This window comes from Canis aureus, chromosome 19 (assembly GCF_053574225.1).
Source record: "Canis aureus isolate CA01 chromosome 19, VMU_Caureus_v.1.0, whole genome shotgun sequence".
Classification (NCBI taxonomy): Eukaryota; Metazoa; Chordata; class Mammalia; order Carnivora; family Canidae; genus Canis; species Canis aureus.
The window spans coordinates 11,068,647-11,082,956 of record NC_135629.1 but is presented as its reverse complement, the minus strand read 5'-3'; the positions used below and the strand labels follow the sequence as shown (position 1 = coordinate 11,082,956).

General features: G+C 37.9%; 1 long non-coding RNA gene across 1 annotated transcript in view; it reads right to left on the bottom strand.

The window, feature by feature from the left end:
• Positions 1 to 2,485: 2,485 nt before the first annotated feature.
• Positions 2,486 to 14,310, bottom strand: part of LOC144291175 (uncharacterized) — a 94,329-nt gene continuing 82,504 nt past the window's right edge. The window contains exons 3-4 of the long non-coding RNA XR_013358509.1: positions 13,466 to 13,629; positions 2,486 to 2,580 (exon numbers count right to left, since the gene is read on the bottom strand). This is a non-coding gene — a long non-coding RNA (uncharacterized LOC144291175). The remainder of the gene's footprint in view (positions 2,581 to 13,465; positions 13,630 to 14,310) is intronic.

Genomic DNA, 14,310 nt, shown 5'->3' with positions numbered 1-14,310 from the left:
GACCAATGAATTTTTATAGTACATACAACAGAAGTACTGTTAAACCACTCAATCCTAAAGATTTCTCACAGATGTAAATATAAACTACAAGTGATCTTCCATCTGCTCCATGAGCAATATACAGTTTGTCATTTTCCTGAGAAGTTCAAAGTCACAAAACACGTTAGAGATCTCTCTTCTCCTTTTCATATACTCAGGATATGTTTAAAGGGATATACAAGCTACAGTTAGCACCTCTTTAGAGATAGTGGGTTTAGGAGCAATGCTGAAGCATTTATCTTTCACCTAGCCATGCTCTGCATCATGCCAGAGTGAGCTTTATAAACCATACCTGACCAGGTTACTCCTCTGCTAACACATCCTCAACAGTTTCCTATATCCTACTCTAAATATGGCTTACAACGTTGTCAGTTCATGGCAACATCTCCAGTCAACATCATTACAGCAAGGTAACTCTAGCCAAGTTAAACTTCTTGTGATTCCTCTGAAGACCATTTCCTACTTATATGCCATTGTCCATGCTAACTATTTTGTCAGAAATGCCCTTCTCCACCCTCTTTTTCTTTGGGGGAGGAGGAGAGAGCGAGTTGGTAAATACCTGCTTACTTTCTAAGACTCAGCTTGACCTCCATCAAGAAGCCTTCCCTATCTCCAGACTGCCAATCAGCAAAATTGACCATTTCCTTTTCTGTCTCCCCCCAAAAACCTGTCTTAGGACCTATGATGCTGGATGATATATATATGACTTATGTCCCACAATAACCAGGTAATCTCTACTATAAATAAATAATTCTTAGTTCCAGCCAAGTTCAAATGTACTTGGCATCTAAATCAAAGGATTTTTCTACTGTTCACATGGAATCATTTCAGACAGTACCCACTTTAGATAGATAAACCTGAGTCCTTCATTTCCCTTCTTAAATCTACCTCTTCTGCCTTCACCCAACTTCCTGATTTCATCAAACCACTCCCTCACTCTCTGTGTTTCAGAGCAGCAAGAACCCTGGCCTTAGATCTCTGAGGCTGGCAATGGTTGAGCCTCATATTGACAAGATCAATTCTCTTATGAATTATTTTTTTTATTTTTTATTATTTTTTCTTATGAATTATTGAGCAAGTTATTTAATGTTTCTGTGTCTTAGCTTCCTTAACTACATATAGGATAAAAGCACATACTTCATAAAGAAGTTGTGAGGATAAATGAGGTACTATATAAAAAGTGCTCAGAAGAGTTCCTGGCAAATAGTGCTCAATAAATGTCAGCTATTATTTGTTTTGATAATATTATTATGATGAATAATTAATCAGATTAAAAGCAGTACAAATATTGATCACCTCTCAAATGATAAATTCCATGGATGTTTATGTTAAAAGATACTTACTTCCACCAAGCAGAAGGATGGAGGAGAATGGAAAGACAAAAGGGGATGAGACTATCTTGGACCACACATTTATTTGTTAATATAGGTACCCTATTCCTTCTCCCTCCAAGCAATCTAAGAGACTGTATGTCAGCTTTGGAAAGGAAGGGTTATGTCTTGCTTCTAGTTGTATCTCTAGCATCTAGCATGATACTAGGTCCAGAGTAGGGCATCAGTAAATGATTATTGTACTTTACAGTGACACCTGGACAACAGCCTCTCTACCTAGCATTGGCACCAGTAAACAAATTCCATTCCAGGGCTGAAGGCCCTGATCATGTATTGATTACATGTTATGTTTTAGGCTCTTTCATTCCTGGCTAGTGTTATATTCCTACTCTCATTTTCACAGAAGCACTGAGACTGTTTATCCAACCTGTTAAAAACTCTTTCATGACCATATTCACTTTTGTTTTTGATACCTAGAAGAGTATTTACATATAGAAGATGCTCAAAATAGGTATTTGTTGAATGGGTCCACTGACACTATCAGCTCTACAAGACTTGTAAACTAAGAAGTCAAAAAAGCAGAACCAGGACATCCAGAAATAGGTTGTTTTAAAAGTGATTATGCACACCCCCAACCAAGAAGAAGGATTAGGAACTAGCTAGGGGCTATAACTCCAGAGCAAACAGATATATTCTCTAACATAAGCAGATGCCAAGGTAATTTCTGATTCTAACTCTTTTCTATTATATATTAATTTATTGCTGTATATTTACCTCTTCTCTCTTAAAAAAAAAAAACTTTAAATGTACACATAGGAGCTTATGACAACAAAGACCAAAATTTATCTTCTCTATACTTGGGAAAATAATGAAATAACTGGAAAGCACCCCCTCCATAAAATATCTTTATGGGCAAATGCAAACTAACATTTATTATAGAACTAGGTATGCAAAGAGAAGCAGCAGAATAACTTTTAAATCAAACCTTGCACTCTTGCTTCTGATTCATCCCCTAACAGAGCAAATCTGAAACCAGATTTGTTGCGATCTCCCCATTTTTAAATGTCAGTAACTTATTTTAAAACATTTAAGGCATCATGTTGTCTAAATAAAACATACCTGGGCCATATGGCTTCTATTATGGATAAGGAGACATAGAATGAAGACTCATTCAGAAGCTACTGGGAGGCTGACATCATTTCAGGAACCGCTATGTTAATAAAGAAGAAAATAATACTGAGAATGTTTAACAACCAAAACCAGGTAAAGACAGATGGATTTATTCTCATTTGGCTGAAGGAATTCAGCTTCACTACCTGAACTAGCCATAGAAGTCGACACCAGGTTTGTCTCTTATTTTTCATTCTCCTTTTCCAGCTTTCTGTTACCTTTGGGTTAGAAGCTAGGAAGGAAGATTCTGGAATGGGAGGGTGGTGAGAGTGGACTTGGTTTTGAAAGCAATGGTGAATCATGAAAAGTTTGTTAGCAGAAGGAATAGACAAAAGCAAAACAGTGCCTTGGAAGTATTCCTGGGGAAGTGTATACAAAAGATTGAAGGAAAGAAATATTGAAAGAGATGGATTGATAGACATCAAGAAAGAGAAATTGGCAAGACTTGGTGACTGAACAATTTGGGTCAGAGAAGGAAGAGTTATGGGCTTTTACACTTGAATGAATAGTAGCAACGATGGAGGTATAGATCTTATTTATAAAGCTCATATCTCATATCTTAGGGCTTATTGCAGGTCACTTCTGTTATTTAAGTTATTGGAACAGCAAGAAGTTAATCTGAAAGGCAGAGAATTAGATACATTTCCTTTAAGGGGAAAGTGTAGAGCTGGGAAATAAGAAGATAATTTAACTTACATACTGGGAGAAAATAACTTTTTTATTAAAAGAATCAAGTAATTGGCAATAGTGTTCATATTTCAATGATTTAAAAAAAACACAATTCACACATTGATTTAAAGCCATCATATAGCTTTGTTTATTTTAAACTGGATGTTTTAGTATCAAGCAGGAATGTTTTTGCCATTGGTTATCTTATCTTAAAGATCATGTTAAATTTCCATAAATTAAAATTTGTGTACAACCTTCATATTTTTAAAGACAGCTTAAAAAATAATAATACAGCTTAAGATCTCTGGGGACATTACTTTTAAACTAGGATATGATTACAGATCCATTCAACTTTTACAGTTCCATTCCATGATCATCCTTCTGCTGGTGGTGTTTCTCAATTCAACTTTTTAAATACTGGAATGATGTGTCAGACTTTTGATGTTTCTAGCCACATCCATGCTCTGATAATAACTCTCCCTTCCACCAAATAAATGAACACATGTGTGAAATGTAACTCATCCTCTTGGTCATAGCTGATTGGACCAGAGGTAGTCCTATGACCCAAGTGAAGCCATTAGATGTTTTCTCCTAATTTGGGGCACAGGACAAGACTGGACCATTTGGCTATGGCAGGAGATTTGAAATAAGATGTGGATTCAGTGGCCAAAGGCACCATCTTGGGAGTAGCTATGAGGGCTAATATGCCAATGAAGCAGAAGAAGCCCTTCCTCTTCTGAAGGTAAATACAGAAATAGAAACAGAGAACTTGTGGCTCCAGAGAAGGTTAAGAATGAAACTTTGTGGCTCTCAGTGACATTCCTGTCCTGCAGAAGACCAAAGTGCATATACTTTCTATGCTTGAATTCTAAGATAAATCTCTGAATCATAGCAAACACCTGAAAGTTAGCTCCAGGGGTTGAAATTTCCCAAATTAAAAGAAGTTTTGCAACCATATAAGATAATTATGCTGGGTTTTTAGGGTTTGGGGGTAATGAAGTCTTGATAAGCACCCCTCCTTGATTTTAGCAACCCTCCCTGTTAGATTTTTCTGCTGCTCTTCTTCTCTGAATTCCTAGTCTTCCACTAATCTGCAAATGTTCCATAGGGATAGTTAACTCTTTCCTGCCTATGGTGTGTATAATTAACTTGAATCTTTCTAATAATTAGAATACTCTAATGAGCAAGGTGCAACATAGATTGATGCTTTGCTACCATAACCAACTAACATTCTGGTGTAAAAAATAACTACTAATCTAGTCAGATTAGCAAATCAACAATGTGAAAAAAAATGGCTTGCATTAATTCCTTCTATCTCTACTCATTTTTTTAAAAGATTTTTTAAAATTTATTTACTCATGAGAGAGAGAGAGAGACAGGCAGAGACACAGGCAGAGGGGGAAGCAGGCTTCATGCAGGGAGCCCGACATGGGACTCAATCCTGGGACTCCAGGATCACACCCTGGGCTGAAGACAGCTCTAAACCGCTGAGCCACCTGGGCTGCCCCTATCTCTACTCATTTTTATGACTAACATGTTACCCCATGGATATTGTTAAGCAACCTATAAAAGATATAGTATCTTCTACTTTCATATATTTATACATAAATTGCATCTTTCTGGCAATACCTTTAGCAATTTATAGGCCTTTGCTGAATCACAAAATCAGTTAATGATTCTGGGAGACTCTTGCCAAAAGATGTTTAATACTTCCATTCTTCTTAACCAAGTTGACAAAGTCAATCCTTGGAACAGTATGAGATTGCAAGTGTATATACCTGTGATTGTGTATTTTTCTTCCCATTTAAAATTTTCCAACCAGTACTATTGTTCTCCTTGACATTATAACTAAGGGAAAAGTCCTTGAAAGAGATGCTCCCATTATTTCTGGCCTCCTGATTTTGATAGCCTGGTGGTTATATAATCTTTCTAATATTTGAGATGCATAATGCATCAAGCTCTTTGACTGCCAAAGGAGCATCAGAGACAGATGGGATGTGTAATGAGAGAGAGGCAGTTGAGACAGATCTTGCTCAAAGCTGGCTGGTGGGGATAGTGAACTTACATCAGCATTTTCTGAGCTCTGCAAAGAATGCCACAAACTGCAAATGGGGGGATCCGGAAAAGGATCCATAAGCATAGTAGATCCAAAGCACTGGGGCCCTGACAGGTTAGGGCCCGACAGAGCTAAGCCTTGCGTTAAGTAGTTTAGAAGAAAGGCAATGCCCTGTTGAATTACCTGCCTCTCACATTCTTTGTGCCTTCCCCAAATTATGAAACATAAATACTTAGATCATTTGGTTGTATCACTTTCACCAAATTAATTGTGATGAACCTTGTTTGGATCCTGAGAAGGCAGTCTGTATATGCAGGCACCCTGGCTACCTGGGAACCAATAGATTTTGCTGTGGAAATTAAAGAAGAGAGGGAAGGAAAAAGGGATAGAAAAAAGAAAGAACAGATGTGAAATGCAAGAGTGAAATGATGAACAGAAGGAAGGAAGATGAGGAGGGACACAGAAGAATGGAGTAGGGAAGAGAGAAGAAAGAAACTGGTAGGTGTGGGATTTAACATAAGAAATGGGGTGGAAGGGGGTGGGAAGGAAGGAGATTAAGGGTGGAAATTGGGAAGAAAGGAGAGGAAATAGAAGGAAGGCAGAGAGATGGCAAGAAGAAAGGAGGAAGATAAAGTAACTTAAAGAATAAAGAATGAAGAAAGGTGGAAGAAACAAGCAAAAAGGCAAAAGAAGAAACAGAAAATGAAGAGAGGGAAGAAGAGAAGGATCAGTCCACATAAGGTATCATGTCTAGTGTTCTAGTTGTCCTGAAAGCTAACTAGAGGAATTGGAGTGGGGAGACTCCAAGTCCCTCTGACCTGCACCTTCAGACTGATCAAAGAGAGAACTCTGGGTGATTTTGAAAAATGCAAAAAAATCATCTATATAATAACGAGATAGTGGGGAAAGAAAAAAAGTATCTTCAATCCTATTTCCCTTGGACTTGCACCCATGCTTCCAGGGAGGATATTTCTACCAATTAGGTTCTCCTACAGGATGGCCATGGCTGCTGACAGATGACACTGTTAGCTACCCTTCAGGGACCAGGGCTTTCAATGTTCTGGCGGCTACCCAGGTGATATCTGAGGAATGCAAGGTGTGTCAATTTGGGTCTGCAGAAGACTTGTATGGAGAAAGGAAGTGATACACTCACCACAATAATACTAGCTCATGACCAAGGATTAGTCTACTCACTATACTATTTCCCCCGGATTTTGTCATCCAAGGCATGAGCCTTGCCTGGTTAATTTCCCCCCACTGTTGTAATAGCTCATTTATTTCCTCTGGGCATATTTTATGCTGGAAACTAATTTAAAAAGTGTGGAATCATTACTGGATGAACCTTTAACTTACTTCAGAAGGAAAAGTTTAGTAATAATACCAGGAACCAAAATGTTCTTGTGGCCAAAACCTGCTAATCAGTGCAAGAGCATTATTTTTGCTATTTTATCATAGCACTTAGTTCGTAAACTTGTTATTTTTTTCTCCTTTCCTCATTCCCAGGTGAGTATAATGGGTCAAGTCTGTGCCCCACCCAAATTTCCTTTATTGGCTAATGCACTATCCCCAGGTGCCTGTATGTATTGGATCTCAGCTGCTTCTGTCTCCAAATCTCCAATACAAGAACTGTCCTTGGCCGAAAGGAGCCACCACACCTGGAGATAGTCCACTTCTCTCCAAACAGAGTTGCTTCCTGATTAACTGACTTGGGGGGTACAAAAGTCTAGGTCCTTTGCCCCATGGTGGTGACCATGTCATGGTGCTATTAGCCACATCTCTTCCCCAGGTACCAATAATTTTTGTTCTCTGTATCTTCTTATTTTGCCCGTATTTTTCCTTCAGTCCTCTCAAGTGCCCTCCCTCAATAAACTACTTGCACAAGATTTCTCATCTCAGGCTCTGCTTCTCAGGAATCTGAACTTAGAGAGATTACCACCAACAAAACTGCATGCCTAAGGGCAGGGAATTCTGAAAATACTCAACAGCATCCTGTTAACAATGTCTATTTGCCAAACCATTCCCATGTCTATAAAGTAACATTTTATGAATTGCAGCTGCCTCCAAATTATTTGAACCAAAATACTTCCAAAATACTTGAGTTGGAGGCCCCATGAAGATCCATGTAAAGGCTAACTTACCTAGAAACTCATTTGCATACTGTTAGGAAAAAGGTATTGTCAAAGAATACTTCCATGAAGTTTTCTTCTGCTCAATTCCTTATTCACTTGGTTTAGAAAATACTGCACTGATGTTGCAATAATATGAATGCATAACTTCTGGGATGAGTAGGAAAGCAAAGTACCCCAAATTACTTAATATAACCCTTGTGGTGATAACTAAACACTTTCCTCAGCATTTTACTGTTTATTGACTACATTTTATTTCTGCTTCAATAAGAAGCTGTCAAGTACTCTGAGAATTTCACAAATTCACTTTACCCTACTGACTACACTTTGCCATAAATTAATTACTGCAAGTGCATAATATTTATTTCTGCCTAAGGCAGTCTGCACTGGTATGTCTTATTAGCATTCATTGAGGAATATAAAAATAAAGAGTATAGTTGGCATGAAAAAAACATTTATGTCTTCACATCTCCAGCAATGAGGCTTAAAAATAATTTTCTACTTTATTTCTTCATTGAGTTTGTGCTATAGACAGCCCCCTCACATTTTTAAGTTGGTTGTGTAAGGAAAATGCAGGTCAGGGGTAATTCAAGCTCTGTCTCCCATTGAACACCACAAAGTAAAACACTGTCGATGTTTTATCAATTTGAAACCAGTTTCCAGTTATTTCTATAAATCTATACTCTAAACTGTGATGCCACAAAGGGTAAGAGACATGTCTATTTTTTTTTACCTAATTCGTTTTTATGTCCCCAACAAAACACCCATAGTGACTTGCAATCAAATAGGTATCATTAAATGCTTGTTGAATGAATGAAGCCAAAAGATAGAACAAAAATCATTGGTATCTGAGGAATAGATTTGGCTACTAGCACTATGACACGGTCAAAAAAGTGTTAAGTACTTACCTGGCATTTACTTATCTTCTCTGAAGTACTGGGGATCTGAAACGTCCCTGGCAAATCTAAGTACTATAAGTGTTTGACCTCATTGACAAAGTGGGGAAATTCAGTAGTGGGATCAAATATCTCTCAGGTGGTTCTATTTCAAACTCTTCTATAAACCATGTTTCCATGAAAACTAACTTGAATAAGCCAAATAAAACTGGATCTTCCTGTACAAAATGATTTAAAGCATCTTGTTGCTCTTTGCTCCTCAAAGTGTGATTCATGAGAAGCATCAGTGAGATTACCTGGGAGATTGTTAGACATTCAGAATCTTAGACCCAACCCCAGACCTACTGATTATCCGGATCTCCCTATTACTGGGTAATTATCTTAAAGGTTAGGAGGTACTCTTGTAGCAGGGCTGTCAGCAAGCTAAGCATGGGCCCAGGTTTCCTTTATCATTTTTGGGTGCTCTCATTTCCAACAGCCAGAACCTGTGTGTCTCTTTCTAACAGCCCTGGCCTCAGACTGTCAGAACTTGCTTTTCTTTTGCACACAGAAACATAGTGCCTAAGAATGCATGCTCCCCAAGGGTCAGTCCTTAACCAATAACTGATAAGTGAAAGTACAAATAATCCACATCACTAGTCCCTGAATGGACAACTTTGTTTTCAGAGATGCTCTGTGGGATTAAGACAAAGTAAAACTCCATAGGACTGTTTGATATCATACTCTTCTTTGGCCTTCTTCCTTTACTGGTCCTATTTCCTTATTCTCCTCTTATTCCCTTATCTCTGTAATGATTTCAAATTAATCACTTTCTCACAAATTCTCAATTAAGGGTCTATTTCTGGGGATCACAACCTGAAACACCTATCTATCAACAATATGCTGGGAAATTTTTAAGAACTAATTCTCTGGGTAAAAAAAAAAATCTCACATTTTTAGTTTTTGTCAGTTGCCATAGTGTAAATACTCCTACCACTAAAGATTTCAAGCTATAAATATAAGGTCATGGAATTAAGAAATGCTCAAAATCTGTTCTCACAAGCCAGTATGAACTGGTTCTAGCATAGCACTGCATATTTTCATAGCCCACCTCATTTAAAACCAGCAACCCTTTCCCAAGCTTTCTTGAAGAACAATTATAACAGAATTATATAACAGAGCACAAGCAAATCTTTCTAAATATCCATCTATCTGTCTAAAGAATCACAGAGTACAAAAAAAAAAATGCTTCAATTTACTGATTCAACAAACATTTACTGAGCAATAACTATGTGCCCATACTTGTAAGGGCAGAAATAAAATCAAATAAGACATACATTATGTCAGTATGTGAGAACTTCACATTCTAGAGTAACAAATAAATAGTTTCAAACTGTGAAAAATACTAATAAAAAAGGAGTCAAGGTAGAGTAAGGACTGAGTGAGTATAAGGAAACACACTTGAGACAGATTTGCCAATACAGGTCCTTGTGAAGAGCAGCTAGTTAGGTGAAGACCTAAAGCAGAAGGAAGCCTTGGCTTTGAAAGAGTGGGAGGAAAAGCATCCCAAGCAGAGTTAATAATAAGGGCAAATACCCGGAGACAGGAAAGAGCCTGGGATGTTTAAGGAACTGACAATAAAAACCTGGCATTGCATCAGACTGCGGGGGAAGGGGATTAAAACAAGATTAGGTAGTTAATGTCCATATCAGGCTGAGCCTTACGGGTCATGGTTAGAAGTATGGCTTTTATTCAAAATGCAAAGAATTACCATTAAAGAGAACTGGGCAGGTCGAGGAATGACTGATCTAAATTATGTTTTAAGGGATTCAGAATGTGTGTAAAGTAGATTGACAAGAGTGGAAACTGCAGGACCAATTAGGTGGCAAGACATGGCCCAGGAGAAAGATAATAATGTCCTCGATGTGGAAGTGGCAGCATAGATTCGGAGATGTGAATGAGCTTCAGATACATTTTGGAGATGGAGTTGAGAAGATTTGATAATGGACTTGATGTGGCCACTGAAGACAAGAAAATGAGTTAAATGTGTGACTGGAGATTGAAGGCTTAAACAACTAGGGACATTCACGTTTTACCTCTTTTGTTGTTGTTGTTGTTGTTGTTGTTGTTGTCTTTTCCTAAAAGAAGGACCAGTTCCTTTAGCTATCTCGGTCCTTTTTTGCCCCACCTATACTTCCCAGAATTTTTCAACTAAAGATGGCAACATGTCTCTTTAAAATTTATATGAATTCAGATTCTCATGGTTTTGTCCAATTTTCTCCACTCACACATCTATTAACTCAATAAAGTCCCATAATCAGAACTGAGAATAATTGACAAAGAATTCTCAGTAAATACTCAAGTAAAGAGAGATTAACTCTAAATATGTATATTACTCTTCTGTCCCTGTCTTAGTTAAAGGAGCATGAATTTATCCAATAATGATATGTCATGCTTCTCAGACTTTAATGCATCAGCATCACCAAGAAAGTACTTAAACACAGGTTGCTGGGGCCCACCTCCAATTTTCTCATTTAGTAAGTCCAGGGAGTGTTTAAGAATGTCTATTTCTATAAAGTTCCCAGATGATGATGATGGTGGTAATGTTCTGGCATCTGCACTTTGAGAGCCATATAGATATACTATCAAAATTTCATTCAGAGGTATCCAAAATATACAAACAAGGAAATGGCACTACTTATGTATTATTTTTAAGATGTTTTCAGACCTAATGTAATTTCTTTCTCTAGGTCTTAGGTAGTGAATTTCTCAATCAGACTGTTGACCTGCATGCGCACCTGCTGTATAAAGTGAGAACTGCAAGCCTTCAGAGAAGCAGAACATTCTGGGCACAGTGGTAACTTCTCATTACAAAAGACGAAAACAGATGAGTTCATCAGGAAGCCCCTTCAACTCCACGGAGGCTCATCATTCCTATTTCACGAGTTCAGACAAGCAGTTAATCTGCTGGAAACATGGAAAATGAACTGGCTGTAACAATCTATTCATGCCAGAGGGGACCTTACATTAAAAAGAGGATGCTCATGTATTATCATTAAAGACATCTAGGTTGTTCATTCAAGTATTTATATTGTAATGTTGTGTTTAGTGAGCCTGCTAGTCTTTCTCTTCTATGTGAAAGAGAGCCACAATAAAATTATCTTATGAGTGTACGCTACATTATAGTTTGTGAGGCTTTTAATGGATAATATATTTATTTTTAACCTTAGAGTAATCTGGTATGATAGAAATTATTCTCTCCACTTTGCAGATGAAGAAAGTAAAGCTCACAGAAATGAAGGACTTTCATAAGTTCACATAGCAAGGTGGTAGCTTAATTGAGACTTAAATTCAGGTCTTTTAACTCTTTGTGCAATGATCTGACTCCATGAGAAGTCTTCATGACTCTGTGGCTCCATGAGTTGATGGATTGACTTCTAACTCATGACTCTATAAATTAAAGAAAAGCCCTAATCTGATGGTTAATGTCCATACAATCATTAGACTAAACTCATCCTATGAAACACTGACTGAAGTCTTTACTTATGAGGGGCCAGTGGGTCTGAGTTTCTGATCACCAACCTTCGAGGTACATTTATTCTGACCAGCTAAGGCCATTGAGAGTTCCAGTCCATTTGCTTTGACTCCTGGGTGTTGTTCTCTTTTAACAAAAAGCCAACCCCTACATAAAGGCCACAACAAAAGTATCAGGTTGAAGCCTACGAAACTGCCAAATTTTGACTGTTTTTAACAGGCTATTTCACATTTTTCAGCCGTAAATAGTAGCAACTGTATCAGTACTTTCCATTAAGAATGATGTTTTGGAGAGGAACATGGCCTTGGAGTCAGAAGGTCTGGGTTCAAGTCAAACCTGCACATAGCACTTAATGTCCATAAGCCTCAGTTTCTGACCTGATGAGACAGGAATGATTATAATACCTACTTTATAGTATCTTTGAGAGGATGGTGTGAGATTATTCCATTCAGCTATAACTTATCAAATAGCTATCTTGTTCCAGGTGCTCCACTAAATGCTGAAGATACAAAAATAAATGAGAAAGAGTCTATGCCTACAGGGATCAAAGCTTAGTGAAAGAAGCAAATAAGTAAATTAGCTGCTGCAAAATCACTCAGGAAGTCATAACAAAAGCACAATGAAAAGAGAGATGATAGCTAACTCTATGATCAGTGTAGGGCTTAGAAGATTCAGAGGTGCCAAACAAGAGTACTATCTAAATCATCAGTATCTAGAAATACCTGAGGAGCTTTAAAAAATACCAATGCCTTGATGCTCCTTATATAACATGTGGATAGGTGGAAAGAGGTGGCCCATTTTCACTTGTAGAGGAACAGATTTTATACAGTGAAAGGGCTTCACCACCTTAAGACATTATTATTTAAAATAAACAGAAGGCAAAGGGACAGGAAATTGTGACTTTTGTTTCTACTGAAAGTATTTACAGATGGAAGCATTGACAATTTAAATTTAGGATAGAAAAGGAAATAAACTTTTGAAATGGGCACACTGTGTCATTTTCCTGTTCATGGTCAACAATGATCATTTCTCAACAAAAGCTATCAAATTAACAACCACTTTTTATTGTTTTGAGTTTATTTTGGGGAGAAAAGAAAGATATCTCCCTATTAGGTATTAGCCAAGGTTTGATCTGTTGCTATGATATATCATCATCAGTAATTACAGCTGGATATGAGCGCAGCTCTGTTGGAAAATCTCTTGGGATAAGGTCACAATGTATAATTCTCTGAGTTGGGATTTTTGCCTGTGCAGATCTTCAGTTAGGAGAGTATACAGACATCCAGAGGTCACCAAGCTTTCCTTCCTGTCCACCACCTCAGGCTAGGGCAGCACTGAATGCTCCCTCAGATTGGCATGCAATGACTGGCAGTCACAGATCAGATCAGAATCACAGAAGGGATCCAGGAGGACCAATCCAGGACTAGATAGACCAGAATCTAACAGGATGGGTTCCCTGCCTCTTTTATTTCTCTTCCTTCTTATAGAAATCCCATTAGTCTGGAACAGTGGATGTTTCTTTACTATAAATTGATTTATCCTTAACCTGGAGGAAAACATTGATTTTCCTTTGGAGAACAAGCTCTTCCTCATAACTAGTCTTATAATTTGGATGGAACTGGAAATTATAGGGATAGATCCATCGTCCCAGGCAGGCTACTTACCAAATTTCATTCCTTTTGGCCATAGGAGTGGTCCAAGGCTGTCAAGTTATCCACGTTGGTTCTTTTACACTCAGTGTTGGTGCTTTTGCTGGACTAATTGGCAAGGAGATGCCATTACCCTATTGGGATAATGGGTCAACTATAAATCTGGGACTCCTGGGTGCCTGAGAGAAAAGCAAGATTGAAAGATAAAGATAGAGGGATTACTTCTGATGACATCCTTGCTTCTTAAGATCCACCTGTACCTAAAGCCTGGACTTTGCATTTAGAGTCAACATTCTACTATTTCATCCTAGATCATTTGTTTTTTTCACTCTAGATTGTTTCGTTTTGATTTCACTTATCTGTTACTGAGAGATTCTAACTAGAATATGAAATACTCCATGTTGAGGGATGGAATTCATCCACTTAGCAGATCCAACAAGAAGGGCCTTGCCTAGGACTGGCACCATATAGAGTAATGATCAGCAAACTTTTTCTGCGAAGGGTTAGATAGTAAATATTTTTGGCTTTGTGGGCTATACAGTCCCTACAGGAACTACTCAGCTCTGCCTTTGTAGTATAAAAACAGCCACAGATAGTATGTAAATGAATAAGTGTGGCTGCTTTCAATAAAATTTTATTTACGAAAATAATGGTGAGCCAAATTTGTTGATTCTTGACTAGAGGGTTTAACCTAAGGAAGGACAGCTACTGCATAAAGTGTCAGATTAGGTAGACTGTGCAGAACAGAAGATCTATGCTACGGGTTCATTTCTACCTCCTCTCACACCCATGGTGGACATCACAGATCCATCACGGGAGTGGGTTGGGGATTGGCAATGTTCTGGAAAGCTGCATGTTCA